This window comes from Pieris rapae, chromosome 5 (assembly GCF_905147795.1).
Source record: "Pieris rapae chromosome 5, ilPieRapa1.1, whole genome shotgun sequence".
Taxonomy (NCBI): Eukaryota; Metazoa; Arthropoda; class Insecta; order Lepidoptera; family Pieridae; genus Pieris; species Pieris rapae.
In genome coordinates this window covers 4,279,423-4,295,495 of record NC_059513.1, presented here as the reverse complement: position 1 = coordinate 4,295,495, position 16,073 = coordinate 4,279,423, and the positions used below count along the sequence as shown (strand labels likewise).

Here is a 16,073-nt window from a genome sequence, read left to right as displayed (position 1 = left end):
GAAAATGCATTTGTTTTTCATGAAGTGATGTTATATTATAAATATTTATTGAAGGCCAGAATAGTTATATTACTATGTAATTTTAATAACTCATGCATGAAAATGAATTCTGAAGCAAAATTTTTCACTGCAATTCAGAGATTTTGCAGAGAACTCTGACGCCGGATTTGCGAGAGGTAAATTTTTTATTTTCAAATAGGTATATTTATAATTACTTAGGATGTGTATAAACATAGTATATGTAAACTGTATTTTGTGACATATTTGATAGATACGCTTATACAGTGCCATGGCTAATAAAATTAGGCACCAATCCAAATTTATTTTACACGACAAAATGTGCTGATTTCTTCTGCCAAACTCCCGTTTTCGTTCATGGCCACATATCTAGGTTAAAGTGACATTAATCTTCCAATTATTAACGAAGAAGAGAATTTCCAAAATGAGAAGATAACTTTGACAATATTATATTTCGTTCTTTGTATATTGTTACTCCATATTATTGCTAGCTGACACAAGTTACGCATAGAGAATGTTGCTTATTCGGTAATATCTATTGTTGAACGTACGTATACCTATATCAAATCAAAAATCAAAATTCATTTATTCATATAAATAACAAATATTACACTTATGAACGTCAAAAAAGAAATAAACATTGAATGCTTCTATTTTTACATTTACTGCCAGTTCTCAAATCAAGGGCGTAGAACGGAAGAGAAGAACTGGCAATAAACTCTCCGCCACTCTTTTTAATCGCCAAGTTTTTTTCTTTTACACAACGTTTGTAAGGAGCTGCAACCATTATGCCATGCTCCATATGACATCTTGAGTAATAAAGAATAATAAAATAAATTAAAAACAAAGATTTGTCCTCTATCAGTAGGAGGCACGGTGAAATAGGAGCACGCACTTACATACTCGTGAGAACAACACGCAAATACGTAGTAGAAACAACTAATATCACCGGATACACGAATTTAAGTACGACCAGTCACCACAAGTAGCACCCGTTCACGGGAATTTAAACAATACCATGCTGTAACTATAAGACAAAAGAGCATAAATAATCTGGCCGGTTTTATGAAACAACAAAAATTTGTCGGCGTCCTGTTGGAATATATAAGGAAGGCCATAAAGTAGCGGTGTGAATGTTTTTGAACTAATTATTTATTTATTTTAATTTACTAGTTAAAGCACTATTCTACAAATTAACAGTCATGGCACTGATCAGGATTAAAAATTCTAAACAAAATCATTTTTAAATGATCATATTGCCTTAATAAATATAACAAAGCATACGAGTTAAAATAAGTTTTTAAAAATAAAACGTAACATAATTAAATATTTCCCAGGGCAACATGAATAATATAATTCTTCGTCCAACGTTACTAGTTGACCTATTTACCTATTCTGATACATAAAAAGCAACAAGGTTATATGGGCGCACGAGCCCTCCAGGCATCGTTTTCAATTGTTTGTCAATAAAGCCCGTATGTTTTCTTTACTCTCGTCCCTGTTTTGAGTGAATATCATCAGTTTCAAACAATGTCCTCCACGCACAGGCACGGAAACAACTCTTGATTCTAGTGCCAAGAGTGTATGCCTCAGTTTTGGGACAGTAGCGTTTTATATTTTCTTTATGCAATTAGCGAACTGAAATGAGAATTTACATGTTTGCAAATGTGTAATGCTTTTAATTATTAAAATTAAAAGGTTAAGGTGCATCACCTGTATATTAAAGGATATATACCGCTTGGTGCGCTCATAGTTTGCTAAGCGAGGATCGTAAGACTTAAGAGCGTCGCTAGACTTTTTAATTTAATTGACACTATTTTCTGGGTAAATAGGCTTTCTTCTAAACGTAAAGTATTATATATGCAAATCATTATCGGCTGTGTGCTAATAATAAGAATTATTTTTTTTCATTATATAACTTATTTCTATCTATAACATATTTTTGTATATTTTTTATTTGTTATGCATTCTTATTGATTTAGGGTCAGCTGTTAGAAACGAATTGTTTCATTTTTATTTCATTCGGTGGAGTTTTCTTTTTACAGACTTTCCTATAATTTAATTCTTTTCCTGTTAAATGATGCCGATATTTTATTTAGTATGACCATTGTATACGCTATATTACTTGCGAATATCTTCTGTCAAAATAGGACTACTACATACACTTCTCATGACTTAAACCAGATCCATGACATTCTTCAAGAACTCTCCTGTCTTTAAATTGAAAGCCAAATATGCGGAGATTAAATGCCTATGTAAAGACGTTCATTTTACATCTCAGATCTCTAGAAATAAAACAGAATTCTTTGCTGACGACCTGCGTTCACAGATGGATACCGCGTTACAATAATTCATTTTCAAAGAAATGTCAAGTTTACCATTGGTATGTTATTAATATTTTGATATTTATTTATTAAAAGTCTGTCGTTTTAGGTTCATTCAAATACACGTTAAAATTACCGAATTATTAGTAGCCAATTACCGGAAAGTGTTGATAGTATATTAAGAAACAAGAGAAACAAGAAATCGCAAAATTTTGCGATATAACAGTAACAGCTGTAACAGATAAAATGTACAATTAAAATTAAATTATACAAAATGGTTACCAAAGCTAACATAATTTATTAACCGCGTGATATTCTTGTTTTTGAATTTTATGCACTTCAATACAAATAATGTTTCGTTATCTTTCTAATTTCTCGAGATCGCGATAAGTCCCAGTACTATGTAAAGCTTTCTAAAATTATCAAGTGTAAATAGTGTATATTATTAATTCAACTTATCACATGCACCACACAGCGTATTGTGAAGGTGGTACATAGAGCCTCCCTCGTGTGGCTTTATTTCCGACACGCCATAAAAAGGCTGCGATTGCAAAGGCTGTGAATTCGTTCGCGGCTTGTTTATCGTACTCACATGGCCGTGTAGGGACCACCGTTCCAGAATATTCTATTGTGTTTTCAAGGGATGTTTTCATATTGAAATTTTTAAATGAGTTCCTTTTTTAATTCTTTCTCTCATATCTGTATCTGTTTGAGTACTGACTTGATTATTATTTATGATATGCATTTAAGTGTTTAACAGCCTGACAATTTTTTGGGTTTTCCTATACTGGTTTTCTCAATCTGAAATTAAAAACTATTGAAGTAATGAAATTTTCAAATATAAACTGCCTGAACAACTGTGCTAAATTGCTACAGATTATCACCACATTCTACTTATAAAAAATTGACTATTTGTTGAAATGGTAAAATATAATTAATTAAATCGCGTTTTGAATCTCTATCAAAACTCTTCGTGCAATTAGCAAAGAAAAGATTGAAATAATCCCTGGAATTCAGTCAAATTCCCATTTTATTTTCAACGGACTAACTATTTAGACAATTCCCGACAAACATGGGTTCAACTTAATCGCTTAATTCAGCAATTCCTTGGGTCCATCTGACATGGAATTACCGGGGTCTAATAATAAAGAAATCTGTCCTTAAAATTGACTCCTTTTCCCTTTATTATTTTTACTTGCAATAAGAGCAGTATGTGGTTATAAATCTATGAGTCACAGCTCATTTTGTGCTATAATACGTAGAAAGGTAGAACTTAGGTTTTAGAAGTTTTCTCTATGCAAAATCATGATTTTATTTAATAATTGTAAATCAAATTTAAGTACAAAATATAAAATAAGAAATTTTAAATATAATAAAATCGGAACAATATGCAACTATTTCAAAAGACTCTAAATTATAATATCAAATTGTCGGTCCCTACAGCAATCGATACTTCTATGTAACTAATACATATATTAAATTATTATTGCTATGAGATAAATGCTTTATTCTAGAACAATCTGATCCTTAGACATATTTTATTAAATAATGTTTTATGTGAATTATTCTTCTCATAAAATTACCTTTTACATACACACTATAGAAACGTTTAATATATAATCAGGATTATATAAGTATATAATACTCTACTCTTCCCTTTTATTATATTTAGAACGATAAAATGTCATTATCAAATGTATAATATGTTCAAGAATATTAAAAAATACAAGCGATGTGCGCGAGATACAATTGTTGGTGTAAATTATATAATTCATTAATTTAAATAATATAATAAACTATACTGTAAAAGATTGTTTTTGTAGCCTTTATTTAACGCGGAGTTTGCCAATCAGCCAACTTTCATTAAATAAACTTGATCCTTGAAATTATTAAAATAACGTTAAAATATACCTTGATAAAACTAAATGGGTTGTTAGTAAAAACCAGTACCTTATTATCAAAGTAGCTATTACCAACCATTTCATGGTATAAGCGCTAGTGGGCAAAATGATTTATTAACACAAATCGCGGGGCAATAGCAGGATGTGACGTCATTTTCCTAGCGCGGCCGGATGCTATGTCATAGAGAAGTAAATAATGGAGGCGGTATTGTCTGTTAAAGTCCGTAATAAGTACGGCTTTGTTGTAACAGTGGTTATGGTTAATTCTCCTTGGCCATTTTTTTTCTACTTTTCACAATTCCAATGTAACTAAGCACTGAAATTGTTGTCATACTTAAAAGCCGCATGGATGTTTTGATGTTGTTTTTTTAGTGTATTTATCCATCATAAGGATAAATAGACAGAATTTTTTATCACTTCAACTTACTAGTGATAAAGATAAATTAATAGCGAACTGCCTTGATACGTACCAGGTACCTGTCTCCTGTAGTCTGTAGTCATCATGAGACTACATAACGTAGAATAAATGAACTCTACGTTTTGTATTAAAACACTTTATAGTTTTTCTCTTTCTTAGATCATTGTTCAGCCTACACCAGAGCCTTCCGTAAGAAATTTTGCTTCACTTAAAATTACCATATAACTACTAGACCTTCAATTTTGTAGTCGCGTTGTAATTAATTAGTTCTTTTATGTATTATTATATATATTAAGAAAAGAAAGAAGAAACACTAGTCATATAGACAATTTATTAAGCATTATTAAAATATCAATTAGACTTATATATATTCGAAAGATTTTTTCTTAATACTTTATTAGTGTTGTCCTAGTGGCTTTAGCGTGCGACTGGCATCCATGAGGTTGAAAGTTCGAGCACCTAACATAAGAGCGAATATATGCGAAGAGCGCATAACAATGAGCTCTCGGTCTATATATTCCTATACTTGTATGGTGAAGGAAAACATCGTGAGGAAACTATGTATGTCTAGAGTGGTAGCGTCGCTAAATTATTATTAATTAAGAGCAGTTGTGGGTAGACCTGCGGCTTGCTGATTATCCACAACACTTAAAAACTTGAGAGGAATGAATGACCTCTGCGCGCAAAACCCGTGTACCTTCGTAAGCCTTCTAAAAGACCGAGCATTCCCTTTTGCTAATGACTCGAAAATTTTAAATCAAGACAAAATAAGAATGCGTCCCGTTTATTTATTTTAAAGTAAATTTCTTTTAAAACAAATAAAACTGACAAAGCAAATTGCATAAAAGTTTAATCAGTGTGTTATTATGTTTGCTATAAAATGAAATTTATAAAATCACGCGAGAGCAAGGACCTTATAATATAAATGTAAAGTTACTTTTTCTAACATGTAAACATTTGTAATTTTTAACGGTATTGGGATACATAATCGAGTTAGCTATAGTTTACATTTGCGTAATAATTTCATTAAAAACATCTTATGCAACTGAAAAACTGAAATACATAACTAAATCTGACTTGAGCAAAATACATATGGCGTGTCCATCAAACGAGTCCTTTTATTTAAAAAAGCTTGCCAACGCTCGACATGTCTAAATAAATATAATTATTGTTAGAATGAGAATTAATTAGATTCTCTAAGCAGCCTGGTAGATGGCGCTGCAGTTAGTACTTTCATAATTTGTTTAATATCCTAATCACTTTAAATATAATGGGTATGAAACGTCTGTCCGCTAGTTGGTACGGTATAACAAGCACTTATAGGCAAACATGACACTCACATAAGCAAAAAACCATCATTTCAAAAAAATTTAATCTAAAGTACAATGTGTAAAGGTAGCAACTGTATAGTTGGTTAATCCCTTGTAATCTAGACATTAAAGAAGCTAGGACACGTTCTTCTGAATGGTCAAATGGATTCAAAAAGGGGGAAAATAATTGGAAAATTTGCAAACTTATACTGATTTCAAAAGGACACTAAACTCGCAAAACTCACGAGCAGGGTCAATGTCACTACGCGACTGAGGTGGAAGAGAAATTCGTAGATTGAAAATAATTTAATATTCTAAAACACAAATTTTATTAGAAATAAATTATTCATTATTTCCCTTTCAATTTATGAAAACTATGAGACAACCTTTATTGGCCTCTCAAAAATGTAAATTAAATTTAAAAGTGATTGTTATAAACTCAGTGACAGTATATTAGGAGAAGCAAGGCTAGACACTATTAATTTTACAATTTAAAGTATGATATTAACGCAGATTACTGTAAAGAATTTATTGAATTAAATCTCTTTACTGCTAAGGCACGACTCTTTTTGCGCCTGTTTTTTCTCTCTATGATAGTAGATGTGCTTCTAGAACAGCGTTTTTCAATGTTATGATAAAACCTAGAGTTAGAATTATTTCAGAATTCCAATTTATTGAAGGAGGTTGTAGTGGTTATGGCGTAATACGTGGCCCAGGTACGCAACACTGATGATCTGCATAAGTTTTTTCGACATACCAACTCCATAAAACATTGTTTTAAAAATATCCAATACTTTTATCTTCAGTTCGCATAATTTTCTTCGGAACATTTAGATCACTCCCGTAATAGGCTGCGTTCTCTTTAATTAACTGAGGAGGCAACAGATGTTACAACAAGATATTAGATTTATTTACGAAAATAAACTTTCGACTTTTAACAACTTTGTTTTAATAAAGTGTCTGAAATTATCATTTATAAATAAGTTGTACCAAAGTGTAACAAGAACTTATATATATATATATAATATATATATATATATATATTATTTATATATTATATATATATTATATATTATTTATACATATATATATATATATATATATATATATATATAAATTGATTTAATTGAAGGTAAATTAATAAAATATTTATAAGAATACTCTTTTAGAGTTCTTAGTCATTAGTAACATATTCTGAATCCGGTAATTAAGTATATATCCGAGGTATCCGCCGAAATTATTACCTATAATTCTTGTCTTCACAATTGACTAAATATAACTCACTATATTAATATTATAATACAATTTCATTTATAAAGCTACTTTTAAAGCTCTAATTATGAGTTCAAGTATTAATGCGTCGCAACCTAATGTGTAACACAACTTCATCGCCAGCTGTGATTGACGGAGAACCAATATTTCCGACACAGTTTAGGAAATTGGGTCGGATATTAATTAATACGATAATTTACAATTATTATATAGGTTTGACTTATTTACAGATCAATAGTGTTATACTTTCAAATTTTATACTAAACTAGCTGACCTGGCAAACATCGTTTTGCCATGTACAACTTATATCATTTATGGTTATTGTGCCTCACTCGACATAGATAGGTATAGTGTGTCGCGGACTTTTTGTAGATATTTATAAGATCTAGAAGACTTAGAACATTGTATGGTTCTATCTTTAATAGTTTAGGCAGGGTACGCAAAATAATTAACTTTTTTGGTTGATTTTTTACACCTTGTGTCCGAAAAACCCTAATATCTTACGGAACCCTATTTTTGTTCAAAATTAAATATAGCCTATATTACTCGTGGATAATGTAGCTTTCGAATGCTGAAAGAATTTTTAAAATCGGTCCAGTAGTTTGTGAGCCTATTCATTACAATCAAACAAACAAAGTTTTCCTCTTTATAATATTAGTGTAGATATTCCTATTCACAACATTTTCGTCGTTAAAAGTTATACCGTACGTATGTAGGTATTATATTATATTAAAACGTTTCTAGGACGAGCATAAGAATATCCAGTTCGACTACCACGCCACGGCCACGCCGAACGTGGTATGGAGGATTTATGAGGATTTATTTGATTTTTATGTAAAAAATATATAAATTACACTGTGTTTGTATATTATTTAGTTTACTGTCAAATTATACAGGCCGCAGTTTCTTTGTCTTTTGATTGTTGTAGTCTTCTGGTTAGATTTTTGGAACTATGTGAATCTTATAAGTATGTAATCGTTTAAACGGTGGACGCTAAAAGAGGCAGCATGTGTGACTGATCGTCATGGATGTACCACGAACGCAGCGGCGACGCGTTCGATGGTTTGCAACGATCGCAGTTCTATTTTATGGGCGAAAATGATTCAGTACACCTCCTGTCCATCTGACCTTTTCTACCCAAGACTTATTTAACATTTTATTCAGCTAGGGGCGTCACTTAAACGACGGATTACAAAGCGATTACAAACCTTGCAATGTGCTTCACTCAACGAAAACTCTTTCCGTACGCCCGGTACGCGTCCAGACGACTGTGACATAGCGATTAAAAAATCGCACTAAGACAGCCTTCGAGTATATTATATATATAGTAAACCGTTTTTACTTCTATAATAGAACTTCAGGAACTGGAACTATAACATAATCTTTAACACGTTTTGTTGATATTCCAAAGTAACTCAATGCAAGATTTGATTTCTTTAATCTCCTCCAGAGAATAAAATGGACTTTTTGAGCGGTTACCTATTTAGGTGCCCTCAACAGACTTCCCATAGACATAGATAGAAGTATATCGTTTTATATATTTACATATTTCGTAATCCTATCGAACTACTCCTTTCGAATCCTACAATCAATCAATCAATCAAAAAATCAAAATCTTAAATTATATATAACAAAAACAATTATACTACTTTATATAATTATATTATTTTATTCTTTATATTATTATACTTTATATATATATAATTATTAATATGGTTCGAAATACTTTAATTTTTAATACAAATTGAGGAAATAGCCCGTCGAAACTAATTGTATATGCGTCTAGGGACTATTTGGGACAACGAGTATGTAATTATGAAATGTTTATGATCGAGAATACTAACCCAAGCTTTGTACGAGGGATAAAATGTTTGGTGTATATAATATAATACCAGTACTCATATATTAAATCTAACCAATCACTGAAACCGATAGTTTTATCTAAATATTTACTTAACATTTAAAGCTATGCAAACGGTGGGTAAATTTATAATTTAAAGTTATATTACCCGATTTTCTTTTAATATGTTTAAATTTTGTCATTTATATATATCCTATGTAAAAGGGACTCAAAATGCTAAAGTATTTCTATGCCATAGATCAATCTATGTTTATGACCCTCATCAACCTACCCTATCTTTTATTATTCCATTCGTATCTTTATCTTTAACACATCCGAGTATCACTTTTTGTGAAGGTATAAATTCATTCGCACATAAAAAATACAGACCACACACCCCATACAATAAAATATTTAAGTCATTTGATATATTATGTAAATAATTAATAAACATTGTATACAATATATTATGTGTTTGTATATTCAAATTATTATTATTTATATTTTTACATAGATTTCACGTATTGAGATTAGAATCAGGTACTGAGTTCAAAAAATAAATCATAAATTAACATAAAACGTAATAATGCCCAATAACATGAATAGTATATATGTACATAGTATTAATTATTTTAAATTGTTAATAATATATTTTAAAATATATATTTTCCCCTAACAATCTAAGTTTTATTTTATTTAACAACTTTAAAAGTCCGAATAGGGAGCTGTTATCAGTGTCAAAGCTTATTCGACGTGCATTTATTTGTAGTACATAAAATAATAATCTAGTAGGAAGTATAATACCTTATAGTCCATGCAATCTATAAGGTTCCCAGGTTCCCAGATTAATTTCTGATCTTAATATTTTAAGTAAGACATGAAACCAAATGTGTTTATATATTTTATAGACGTTTGACGATACTTTATGTTTACAATCCTGTATAAACATTAGATGTTATTTAGGTTATTAAAAATAATATAACTAATATGATTTAGTATGAAAGCCATTTTCTTTCGGTTTAATGGCGAGAAACAAGTCCCTTAAGAAATGAATAATTACATAGTAAAGTTGCGGTGTTATGGACATGAGAATTTTACGAGGTTTCAAGTTTCTCAAATATTTTACAACCTAATACCATTTCATAATAAATAATGTATATTTTGAATTAACATTCTTCAGACCATCCTTGCTTTAGCGACTTATACAATTTAAATTTAAATTTCATCTTTAAGACAAGTAAATCTCGTGAATTGAATATTAGATATTTAAGAATAGCTCGTTCATAATTAGTTAAAATATTTTTTTAACTTTACAACGTCATTCTAATTGTGTTATTAAGAGAATTAAATTGAACCTGGCTTTTTATGGAACTGCATATATAAAAAATAGATAGAATAATTAAAATATAAAAAAATATAAGAGTAATTTACACATTACATTTTAGTGATAAAAAAATATAGAAAATTTACAATTATTTTAACCTTGACCCTGTGACAGAAAATACATATTTGATTATACTAACCGAGGGTTTCAGAGGAGGTGAGCGTCAAAAAGTGCATCGAAATTCGGTTATGAAACAATAGATAACATGTTGCTACGAAATGACGATAAATACCTTAAAGAAAAACCTCTTACTGTTACTAATCTGAAGAAAACCATTTCTATATGTATTGGAAATTATTACGCGCAGATCTGGAGCGAGCTACAAGAATATAAATGAAGTGATGTCATAATAAATTTTTACATAAAACGGTTTACTGCGCACCATGGTTTCAGCCGAATTGAGCCGGCGATCAAGGATTTTACGTCAGTAATATAAAAATTTCAATAATTTATATAACATAGATTCGTATTACTTTAACCGTATTATAAATTGGGGTTTTGTTCTACGAATTCTTAAAAGGGAGGCAATGCACTCGCGAGCCCTCTAGCATTGAGAGTGTCCATGGGCGGCGGTATCACTTAACATCAGGTGAGCCTCCTGCCCGTTTGCCCCCTGTTCTATAAAAAAAAAGACAATAAATGTTCTTATATTGGCTAACTAATTAAATTAATTCTTCTGTCAGCAGAAGAAAAGAAAAGCAAAAATACTCGACGTTTTGTTGACTATATTTTTATTTCAAGTGAAGTTGAAGAAGTAGTTAATTTTCCAGATAACTTTAAGTATTTTATGTAATATAAAAAGATGATTTTTTGCTACTTACTCGAAAAAAGAACCAAAATACAGCAAAGAGCAATGTTTCCAGTGATCATGAAGCAATTACAGATATCTGAGGCGCAAACCTCAAAGGTTTTATGTTTCATTGGATTAATATTTTTTGTCGGTTAAAAAATAAAGAGTACGGGTTAGACAATTGTATTTGGCTACACCATATTAACGTACATTAGTATTGGAGCTCAATTAGGAATATACGACCCCTGGAATAATAATATGCGGGCATTACCACTAGGCCAACATGGCTTTGTTTCTTTACTACATAATATATAAAATCAAATATTTAGAATAATATAAAAAATAAAACATATAAAGATACATAAAATAGTTCAATTAACATTTTAATTTGATAGCGATTCTCTAGTAAATTTAATTAAATTAATTAATATTTCCTACACTAAATTGATGTGGGATATCGTTTGCCAATACATATAAAATTAATTTCATTTTATTAACAAAAAGATGAAATGGAATACAAATAAAAATAAGTATTAGTACCGAAACTTTTGAGTGGATTCGAACAATTTCCTGACCGCAACTAATATTAGAAGACCCTTAGGGTCAACTATATTACGGAAAATGGATGATTTTAATGGTTTTAGATACTAGCTGAAATGTAGCAACTGAATGATGGCATACCAAAATAAATGCTTCCTCAATATTTAGTTATTAATGTTTTATAAGGCTAAAAGGGACAACCATAAAAGGCAGTCACCGCAGCCCATGGACACTTATTAAAGCGGGTGCGTTGCTGGCCGTTGAGGGAGGAATAAGCTCTCTTTTACTACGGGTCGTACTTCCCAGAAGACCACCCGGACCCGATTTTACAGTCTGCTAGTTCGCAAAAATGTCTAGTGGATAGGGTCGTGGAAGACCAAAGTAACACTTTTCATTCTAGTCCAGTCTTAAAGTCGGAAGGGCATATAAAAACGATGTATATACTTACATACTAATAATAAGTAATACTTACAACGTAAGCACATAATCAATTTGAGAAACAGGAGTAAAAATCTGTCATAGCCGAGATTGAACCGGCTTCAGTCTTCCCCTAACCACTACACTCACTCGGCAATACATAAACTAAAATTGGAACGATACAGAAAAGATTAGCATGGCCCCTACGCAAGGATGACACGCAAAATCGTGAAGCGATCCACATTTTTTTTTAATTTTTTTTCCTAACGACTGGATTAACTTGTAGAACATTACTTAGTTCTATTGTCAATAGATTTTGCATACGTGCAGATGTAGGGATCTTTATTGGTATTTTATTATCAAACTTTTAATACAGATTATATAACATTTTTTTACTTTCGCCAGGGAAAAAGTAAAATTTTTCAAGTCAACCCAATAGTTTTTATATAAGGTATATGCCTAATCAGGAAACTATCAAAACTTTATAATACTACTGGGGAAAAACGAAGTTTCAAAAATGCGAATTATATTGAAATTATACCCAGTTATTTACGGTGTTAAAAAAACATCCTATGATTTTCTCTAATAGGAAAAGGATACTGAAATTGTAAGTGTAGAATAGTCGAGTTTGGCCATCGTCCAAGTTTTTGGACAAAGCTTATACATAAATTACAATTGTGCGAATGCAACATCTCAAATGACACATAAAATGTTTTTTATGGTCTCAGATATCTGTAGTAGGATTTATCGAGATCTTTTATATTGTTTAATTTTCCGATAAATATGAAAGTGACTATGCCGATCTAAAGATTTTATTTACTTGCTAGAACAGTGTTGCCCTGGACTATTCAGCGTAAGTCTATGGTTCGTTGGTTCCGTTCGGTTGCTATTTAATTTATATCTTAAATTCCAGCATAGTACATGAGTAGGGATGCCAACAGATTCGAATTTAATGACGTGGAATAAGTTATACCATAATGATCTTATGTTCCAAAATAAACGTATTTTATTTATTTATTTTTAATTTTACGAACTTCTACCAAAGTAATTCAAAAGAAATTAGTAAGTAGTCTAATAAATGAGAGCATCTTTGTATACACAAAATATGTCGCCAAATAATTGCACAGGGGTTTCCATGACTTCGAATTTTGGGTCTAAGGGTTCCTTGGGTTCCTCACAATCTTCGTACTTCTGGAATTGCTGCTGGACCTGGAATTACTACCCTAATGAACGTACGTGAAATCGGCAATTTAAGGCTTTATTTTTTTTTTAATCGGCAAGACTAAGTTACGGATCTGGCGCCATCAAACGTTACGCTAAGTTAATTAACAAATAATTAATGATGTATTATTTAAGAAATATAAATAATACACCATTAATTATAAACATTTGTTAAACAATGTTTTTTAAGGTTTTTGTGTTATGACACAAAATATTAAAACACTTAACTACGCCTAAAAAATTTATTTTCTTATGACATTGTTTATCGCTAAATTGTAGTTTCCCGCATTTTAAGATGATTTGTTTGAATGTGTGTTAAACTTGCAATTTAAAATGACTTCACAGATTATTAAAAACAATTCTCAGTAATTATATAAAAGCAATAGTAATAACCAAATAACCAAACTTCGGGAAGTTTGATAAGAACAATGTATATATCACTTGCTTTGGCTAAAATTTAGTTAAATTCTACCACCATCTTACAATAACGTCTCTGAATCCTAGCCTAAAAATGTTAGAAGATAGAAAGAAGTTCACCAAAATAATTTCTGTTCATTGTGCCAATCACACAATAGATTGTATCGCATATTTATGATTGAACTAGAAACATTGTTGTCCAATGTTGAAACGTTTAGTAAGTTGTATCCTTTCATTTTCGTCCTACTAAAAAGGTATTTTATCGCAGTAAATGACAAATCGTCCAACGGAAAGCACGTCCCTTTGCATAATAAATCATTATGTAAAATATATAAAAATTCCCATCATTACGTTTACCAACAGATTTCAAATAAATTACTGTGAAGGTGAGATCATTTGTATTCTGAAGCGGTGAGCGTCTGCGCTCGTTTGGCTCCCTTTTTATAACCAAAAGAAATTAGGATGAAGTGGGATAAATAACTTAAAATATATGCAAAATTTGAAAGCGGGTTTTTTTTATAGAACAGTTTCAAACTGATTAGACTTTGTCGTTATTAATATAAATCCCTGTGATATTATATACTGACAATGATAGCTAATAGTAACATATAATTTTTAACGAAGCACTTGGATTGTATGGTACCTTTAAGCCGATGGAGGTGTTGATACTGGAAGATCAGGTGTAACCAAGAAAATGTGGTATTGTTTCTTCTTTCAGTGGTTGTTGAAAGTTGAAGTCAAGTCAAGGTTAACTATTGCTAGTTTATTATCTACATCTAAATTTAGATAATGTCATCATATACAATACAAACAATATATAACGTCTTTGCGTGTTGTTCTCACGAGTACGTAAGTGCGTGCTCCTATTTCACCATGCCTCCTGCTGATAGAGGACAAATCTTTGTTGTTAATTTTTTTTTTTTTTTATTCTTTATTACTCAATATGTCATATGGAACATGGTGTAGTGGTTGCAGCTCCTTACAAGCATTGTGTAAAAAAAAAAACTTGGCGATTAAAAAGAGTGGCGGAGAGTTTATTGCCAGTTCTTCTCTTCCGTTCTACGCCCTTGATTTGAGAACTGGCAGTAAATGTAAAATTAAATTCATTTAATATTTCTTTTTTTGACGTTCATAAGTGTACATTGTTACCTACATGAATAAATAAATTTTGAATTTGAATTTGAACAATAGTTGACATCGTGTTATCGATTGATAATAAGTCAAAAATATGGTGACGAAGAAACAATACCACATTTCTTTGGTTACACCAAACACTTGATCTTTCAGTGTCAACACCTCCATACGCTCAAAGGTACCATACAATCCAAATTATTATACTATTAGATATGAATGTCAGTATAATATATATCACAGGGATTATAAATTAACAACAAAGTCGAATCAGTTTGAAACCGTTAATACTAGCATTTTATTTTGAATATTTATCTATACATTAACGTCTATTCAAATGTCGATAAAAATAGTCATTATTATTATGAACAGTAAAGTCTGTGAAAAATTGCAGCTGACAGTAACAACAGTGGTCCGACATTTCATTCTTTGTCATATTTGTTTGAAAGTAAAGTTAATAAGGTTTGTGTGTAAGTTTTTTGCCGCAGCTGACACAAAGAGTTGAGTCATGTTACTTGAAAAGATGATAATAAATTATAGCTAGGAACTATTTAAAGCTTGCATCACAATCCACAGAATCAACAACATCATAATCGATTTAGGATCTACGATGCTACCTACATACTTATTCAACTCGCAAAACAATTTAAAATTTTACTCAAATATTTTTACAATAAACGATCCGTACTGTGACTATTAACACTATTCATAGTTTTACTTAAATTTTCGGATACTTGCTAATAAGTGCCATTATATTTATGTAAGGAAAGACTAGCAGTCGATGGGTACCCTTAAAACAACTGATAACCCTCATCTAATTAGATTGTAGCGGCAGAGTCCATCTTGAATCCTTCTCTACAATTCCGGATGTTCATTTGGTATACTAAGAGCCAATGACGTGATAAATAACCATTTATATTAACAAGATTGTTTTTTAGCTCGGTTGCTACATAATTTTACTTACGAACATACACCGAGCATATATAAGCTAGTCCTTTTAATTTTAGGAACCATTAAATATATTTTTTTTGTAGTTACTGTTATAATCGCAGAACTAGAACTATCCCAGGACTAACTGACTGACTGAAAA

General features: G+C 30.8%; 1 non-coding gene across 1 annotated transcript; it reads left to right on the top strand.

Annotated features, from left to right (window-relative positions):
- The first annotated feature begins 12,356 nt into the window (after positions 1 to 12,356).
- On the top strand, positions 12,357 to 12,462 carry LOC123689256. The gene has a single exon (XR_006750276.1). It is a non-coding gene; the product is annotated as a U6 spliceosomal RNA (small nuclear RNA).
- The last annotated feature ends 3,611 nt before the right edge of the window (positions 12,463 to 16,073 follow it).